This window comes from Penaeus monodon, unplaced genomic scaffold, assembly GCF_015228065.2.
Source record: "Penaeus monodon isolate SGIC_2016 unplaced genomic scaffold, NSTDA_Pmon_1 PmonScaffold_17198, whole genome shotgun sequence".
Taxonomy (NCBI): Eukaryota; Metazoa; Arthropoda; class Malacostraca; order Decapoda; family Penaeidae; genus Penaeus; species Penaeus monodon.
In genome coordinates this window covers 1-7594 of record NW_023646593.1, presented here as the reverse complement: position 1 = coordinate 7594, position 7594 = coordinate 1, and the positions used below count along the sequence as shown (strand labels likewise).

Genomic DNA, 7594 nt, shown 5'->3' with positions numbered 1-7594 from the left:
GAAATAATTTCTTTGTAAAAATTTTATAAAAAAACTTTAAAAAATATAAATTATTAAATATATATAATTATTAATATATAATATATAATATTATATTTAATTTATATTAACATTATTTTTAATTATCAAAATATAAAAATCATAAAATTTTAATTATATTTAATTTTATATTTAATTTTATTTAATATAAATTGAGTGATATATATTGTTTACTATATATTATATATATTTTTATTATTTTAAAATTAATATATTAAATTTTATTTTATATATATATATTATATATATTTTGTATTCTATTGTGGGGGTTGTTTTAAATTTATTTGGTGGTGTGTGTGTTTGGGTGGTGTTGTGTGTGTGTGTGGGGTGTGTTTTGGGGTGTGTGTTGTGTGTTTGGTTGGTGTGTGTGTGTGTTTTTGTTTATTATATATTTTTAATAATTATTATTCAAAATTATAATATATATTTATATTATTATGTATATTTTAAAAATTTGTATATATTTAGTTATTATTTAAATTAAAAACAGTCCTTTTAAATTTAAAAGCTCCCGGTTTTTTCTACATCCCATCTCTTTCCGATATTTGTGTATAAAATCTCCTCTCTCTTCCCCCCTCACTCCCCTGTTCCTCCCCTCCTTCTCCCTCCCCCTTTCCTCTCTTCCCTGCCTTTTTACTCCCAATCGATTATCAAAACAATATAAAAGCAAGAGTCCTGTTTTAATCTATTTTTTTGTGGGATCACGTGATCAAAAGCGGGCCAATCAGTCGTGGGGGAAAATCCCTGCCCATGAATACATTACCAATTGATTTCATTCCAAAATTTTTTGCCAAATTTTTCATTGCATTTTTTATTATTTTTGACACAGAAGGGCGTTTAATATAACGGTTTTTTCTGACATATTTGCGAATGTGTATCAAATACCCCCCAATTTAGACCTGTTCAATTATTACAAAACTAGGAAATATACTATTTGTTGGTGGGTGTTTTGGGGTATGAAGTCAATGGTATTACTTTTGGTCGTCCTTTTATTTTTATATTAGAGCCTGATGTTGTGTGTGTGTGTGTTGGTGTGGGTGTGTGTGTGTGTGTGTGTGTGTGTGTGGTGTGTGTGTGTGTTTGTGTGTTGTGTGGTGGTGGCGGTGCTGTGCTGTTGTGTGTGTGTGTGTGTTGTGTGTGTGTGTTGGTGTGGGTGTGTGGTGGGGTGTTTTGTGTGTGTAAGCAAGTTTAAGTGAAGTGTGCTGTCGTGCGTGCACCGTCGTGATATCCCCCCAAATTTCAAAATGCTGAAAGGGGGATTGTAAATCAACAATTTGTCTTTTTAAGTTAATGTACGAAACTGTTTTTATTTAACCTTTTCCAGCTTCACAATAATTTATAACCAAATTTTGGTCTGTTTGGGTTTTTTAAATTGGATACTATAAATAAAAATGCCTGTTAAATCTTTTATCAAAGTTCGTTAGGTGTTTAAAAAAAAATTTCTTTTGAAACCCTAAAAATTTTTTGAAAAAACTCGGGGCCAATGTGCGCATAAAATAACCGCTTTTCCAAGCTCGGTAGTCACCTCCCTTCTAACGGGAGCCCCCTTAGACTCAGGCAGCCCTTTACCCGGCCTGCCAAAAAAAAGCCTTTAAAAGTCCCCACAGGTAAACAACATTCCAAAAGGCATTCCAAGGTGCTGGTAAGGAAAGTTTAAAAGGTTGAGCCAGGCCTTAACCACAGGTGCTGCCAAACACCTTATAAAGAGAAAAAATTTAAAAGTTTCTTTTAAAAGGGGAAAAACCCCGGAAATTAACCGGGGGGGGAAAAAATTTCCAAAGGGGAAATTTTTTTTTAAAATTTTCAAATTTTTTTTTTTTGGGTAAAATTTTGGGGGAAATAAAAAAACAACTTTAGTTTAATTAAAAAAAACCAAAATTTGTCTTCCCCCCCAAAAGAATTATACAAAATCACGGGAATCTCCCATTTTCCTTTTTGGGGCCCGTTTTCCTCATTTTTTTTGGGAGGGCCAAATGTTTTCACGAAAGGGGTATAAAAAAGTCCTGCTAAATGGGGAATTAAAGGGGAACTTTTCTCCCCCCAAAGGTTTTTTTTGTCCCCCCCCAAAAATTTTTTCCCCCCAAGTCCCCTGTTGGGGGTATACAATGGTTAAATTTTTCCTAAAAGGGGGTTCCCAATCGTTGGTTTAGGTTTTAGACGCCACAATTTTTTTTGAAAATTGGAAGCTTTCAGGTTTTTGGCACAGCGACGTAATTAAACCTTTTTCCCCAAATTTAAATACTTAGATTTTCTCATGGTGTTCATTTTAAGAAAAAAGTTCTCCTTCTAAAAATTTTTGGGGGGAATTGTGTTGGGAACCTCTGACACAAATTTCGGCCCCAAAATTCAAGTATCCCTTTTGTCATATTTTTTAATGGGTCTAAAGTTTCCCCCAAAGGGTTTAAATTGTTTAAACTTTACCTTTCTCTCATGTAACTAAGTTAAAGGGCAATTTTTTTGCTTCCAAAACAAAATACTTTCGATTTTCTATGCTGATTTTCCTGAGTTTCCACCCCCTTCCCTAATTTTAAAAATTCCCTTTAAAACCCGGGGCCAAGTTGGGGAAAACATCTTCAACATAATATTACCACAAGAGAGGAATTTGGGGATTTTAACCCCAAATTTTAAAGGAAAAGTCAACACTTTAAAAAATAAAAATGGATTTCAGTAGGGCTTTATTAACTCCGTTTTTTTCCCTTCGCCCCCCTCAGAAAAATTGGGTTTGTTTTGTTTTGGGTTATATCAAATAGGAAAAAGTATTTAAAAATTAAATGGTTTTTAAAATATAAAAATATTATAAAATATATTTTTTTTTAGGTTAAAAAATTAATTTTTTTTTGTTTTTTTAAAAATTTTATTAAAAATTTATATAAAATATAATTTTTATATATATATTATATACCAAAATTTATACTTTTTTTTTATTTTTTTTTTTAATATTAAAGTTATATTATCCTTTTAAAATCTATTTTATATATAAATTAACCAATATTATATATTATAAAAAAACTTATATTAAATATATTATTTTTTAAATATTATATTTAAAATAACTATTATATATAATATTTATTATTTTATTTATATATATCTAATATAATATAATATATATATAATTACTTATATATATTATATTATTAAAAATTTATATGATGTGTGTGTTTTAAGAAAGTGTGTGTGTGTGTGTTTTTTGTGTGTATGTTTTTGTGTGTGTACTTTATAAATATGAGGTATGTTCATGAATATATCCAAATTTTTAAAATTTTTATTTTATATATATATATTTTATATATATATTGATTATATTATATATATAACTAGGGAAAGGGGAGAAAAGAGAGAGAGGAGGAGAGAGAGAGAAAAAGAGAAGGAGAGAGAGAGAGAAGAGAAGGAGAGAGAGAGAGAGAAGAGACAGAGACATAAATTTTGCTCTCCGAATAATAAATCGAAAAATTTTGGACCCCAAACTCACGCAAAATTCAGCAGCGCAGAACGTGACGAAGAGTAAAGAAACAAAGCGTGGCGTTTTTTGGAAGAGTTGGAAGATTCATAAAAGGGAAGACTTCCCCAGAACTTTTTCTCGAGGCGAAATCTCAACTTCAATAAACCCTTCCAATAATTACAGTGGTTATTCCATTTTTACGTAAATAAAATAACCAAAGGCAATGATAGAAAAATTGAGTCGTCTTTTGTTTATGCATAGGACCCGATGTTTTGATAAATTTTGTTAACATTGGTTTTTTAAGTTTTTGATACTGTTGACATGGCCTATTGTTTACATTATACATTTTTGTACGCGATATTTTGGGATATAAAGAATCTACTATCTTTTTTGTTTTCTATGGGAATCACCAGAAAAATTTTAAAGTAGTGAAATATAAATTTCTGTTTTTTGTACTTTGGGAAACTTTAAACCCTTTTTGTTTATTTGTGTGCCTCATAGTAAAAAACATGGGAAGAGTTATTTTCGCAAAATAAATTTTTAACTTCGAGTTTTCTGATTTTATTTTTTTTTAGGTAACCCCATAGTTTTTAGCAATAAGTAAAAAAAAACCTAGGTTACACAAAAGATAAGCTCGTTTCAGTGGATATTATTATTAGTAAACTAAATTCTCTTTTCAAGGCCGCGGTGGTGAAAGGTTAGAGGTCGGGCTCAAACTGCACGACGGCAAACTGACTTTGAGGGGTTCGAGTCACCGACCGCCCCGTTGTTTCCCTTTGGGGGAAAAAACTTCACCTCGATTGCCTGCTACCCCTGGGTTTTCCCAAGCCGCTCAAGTCTGCTGGTCCCAAGCCCGGATAAAAAGGAGAATGGTTACCTAAAAGGTACCACCCCCCTCTCCTGGAAAGGAATGGGGACCCCCACCACACCATTTCCCAAAAGCATCACAACGTAAAAACTGCAATTGAGTATCATGCTGTGACCACGGGGGGCCAGCAGAAAAACCACCCTTAAAATGATGTTTTAAAGTCCATTACTTCTTGAAAAGTTGTAACAAGGTCTTAAAAGTTTTTGCTCTGTTTATGTGTACTTTTTTTGTCTTTTTATGGAAGTCTCGGTCTTACTAGCCCGCCTTCGGGTTTTATATATTTTTTACAGGGTTTTTTGTTTTCTTTTTTTTTGGAAACATAACGTTTATTCTGTTTTCTGATTTTTTTTTTTTTTTTTTTTTTTAGTTTTTTTTTTTAAAAAATCTGGGAAGCAAACGTTTTTGGGTGTCGATTTTTTTGTAAAAAATTTTTTCAGAGTTGGGAACCAAAAATTGGTTGTAAAATTTCCTCCCTTTTTTTACGGCAAGTTTAAAATTTCTGATTTTAAAATTTTTCGAATAAAATTGTGAAACCGTTGGGCCCCTTAAAACAAAATAAAAAAGTTTTTGGTTGCAAATTTTGTTTGTTTATAATTCTCTAAACTTTTTGACTGTTTAAATTTTTTTGTTGGAAAATTTTTTTGAATTTTCAATATTGTATGAATTTTTTTAGGGTGAAAACTATTTAAGTTTTTTCGGTTGACGCCAAAAGCCCCGAAAAACGAAACAACCTAAAATTTATAAATTTTCTTTTATTTTGAATTTAAAAATGTTTAAAGGAACGCTTATTATTTTCTTTATGTTTTAAAAAAATTTTTTGAAATGGGTCAGGGGTTTTTCGGTTTTCCCTTTTTGAATTTTTTGAATATAGGAGTTTTTATTTAATGAATTTCGCTTAAATTAAAGAAAAAATTTTTTTTAAAAAAAAAATATTTAAAATTAAATTTTATTTTTTAAAAAACCAATTTTTCCTAAACTATTCCCCCAAGTTCCTAATTTTTTAATTATTAAGAAAAATATTTTAATACTAATATATTATTTAAAATATATATTTTTATATAACTCCAAATTGGTTAGTTCTGTTTTTCCACAAGCCCCAAAAACTTGTTTTTAGGGAAACTTAAAATATAAAATATTATAATATATATTATATATATTATTATATATATATATATATTATAATTTTTATATATAATAAATAATATATAATAATAATAAAATTTTTACATTTACTTTATTTCTATATTTTTATAAAATATATATAATATATAAATATATATATTATTTTATTATTATAATAATATATATTTTTTTTTTTGGGGTTGGGGGTTTTTGGTGTTTTGTTTGTTTTTTGTTTTTTTATTATTAATTATTAATAAAAAATTATTAAAAATTTTAATTATAAAATATTTTTGGATGGGGAAAAAATTAAACCCTTTTTTTATTTTTAAAAGAAAAAAATATTTTTTTTTTTTAATAAATTAATTTAAAAATTTTTAAAAAATTTTATACCCCTTTTAAAGTATTTAAAAATTTTTTTTTATTTTTCGGTTTTTAAATTTTTGTTTTTTTTTTTTTTTTTTTTTTTGTTGTGTTTTTTTGTTGTTTTTTTATTGTTAAAAGCCTCGGGTTGAAAAAAATTTCCCAAAAAAAAATCCATTTAAACCCCCAATTCTCAATTTTTTTTTGGTTTGGTTTTGCCTATAGAACTACGGGCCAAAAAACAAAAAAAACCCCAAAAACAAAAAAAAAAAAAAAACCCCCAAAACAATATTTGTATTTTGTGTCGGTTAAATTTTTTCAACTTTAATTCCTTTTTTATTATTTTTAAAAAAAACTTGAAAAAGAAACCGTTCCTTTTCCTTTTAGTTCAGACTCTTTACTAAGTAAAGATTGTAGATTTTTTTAAAATTTTTTTAATGGAAATTTTTTTTTAATGACTTTCTTGACATTTGTGTTCAAAAAAATTTTATTGAATTTAATTAAAAAAATTATGATTCAAAAACCGGCTTTTTTTTAAAAAACCCCCAAAAAAAAACACAAAACACAAAATAAAAAGATAAATGTTTAAAACTTGATTTTAGCGATAAATTTTTATGAAGCAAAATACGATTACATTTTTATTTTCATATCTATTAGTTGACACAAAATTACGAATTCTTCAAACCCCATAAAAAAGATTACGAACTTATGTCCAGGGAAAGTAATGGATATCCGGGTTGGAAAATTCCTGAATTTTGAGAAAGAAGAATAGCATGTGGGATAATATATATATATATATATATGTTTATATATATATATATATATATTTCTATATATATATATATAAATATATATATATATATAGTGTGTGTGTGTGTGTGTGTGTGTGTGTGTGTGTGTGTGTGTGTGTGTGTGTGTGTGTGTATGTGTGTGTGTGTGTGTGTGTGTGTGTGTTATATGTACATATATATATATTTTTTCCCCCTCTGTTAATGTTACAATCTAGCCCATGGCCAGTACAAGCACTACACTGGTAATAGTAGTCGTCGTGTTAATAGTAATGGTAATGTAATTTATGTATATGTATATGTGTGTGTGTGTGTGTGTCAAGCACACAACCACACCTTTAAGCATTGACGACCTGCTTGTGGTTGTTTGTATGTGTGTGCGTATGTATGTACGAGGTGTGATGAGCGCGCGTAAGAGGTGACGAGGAGGTTGAAAGGAAAAAGGACCTGGATAGCTGAACTGGTGGCGTTTGTGAGAGGTCACAGTAGCAATAGCAGCAATAGCAACATATTTCCTGTCATCTGTAAACTGACTACCCCTAAAGGTGAATAATTTATTGTTTTGTGGATTACAGTAATTCTTTTATAAAGATAATGCGGACTTGATGCATTACACGCTTCACAATAAGGTATTTTTGTTAATATAATGCAAAAAATTAATATTGCGATATCCTTCCCTAAAGGCGGTGAATGTGTGGCAGACACAGAGTTGGTGCCTTGCAACATCATATCAGTGGCTGGGACATTGAAGTCAACGGTCGCGTAGAAGATCGGATAAGAGCAAATAAGGAAGTGAAGAAGTAAAGTGTAGTGAAGTGGACTAGTAACGTGACTGTAAAGTGTAAGAAAAAAAAAAGGGAAACTGTAAATGCAATGTTAACTGTATTTTTATTTTATTTTTTTTTGTATGGTTTTTTTAACTAGATATGGTGATCGGAAAAAAAAATTTTAAAGGTTTTTATTTTTTAAATAATA

The 7594-nt window shown here is 28.9% G+C and overlaps 1 long non-coding RNA gene across 1 annotated transcript; it reads left to right on the top strand.

Moving 5' to 3' along the window:
• Positions 1-7005: 7005 nt before the first annotated feature.
• LOC119569617 lies at positions 7006-7464 on the top strand. The gene is made up of 2 exons (XR_005228296.1): positions 7006-7164; positions 7303-7464. It is a non-coding gene; the product is annotated as an uncharacterized LOC119569617 (long non-coding RNA).
• The last annotated feature ends 130 nt before the right edge of the window (positions 7465-7594 follow it).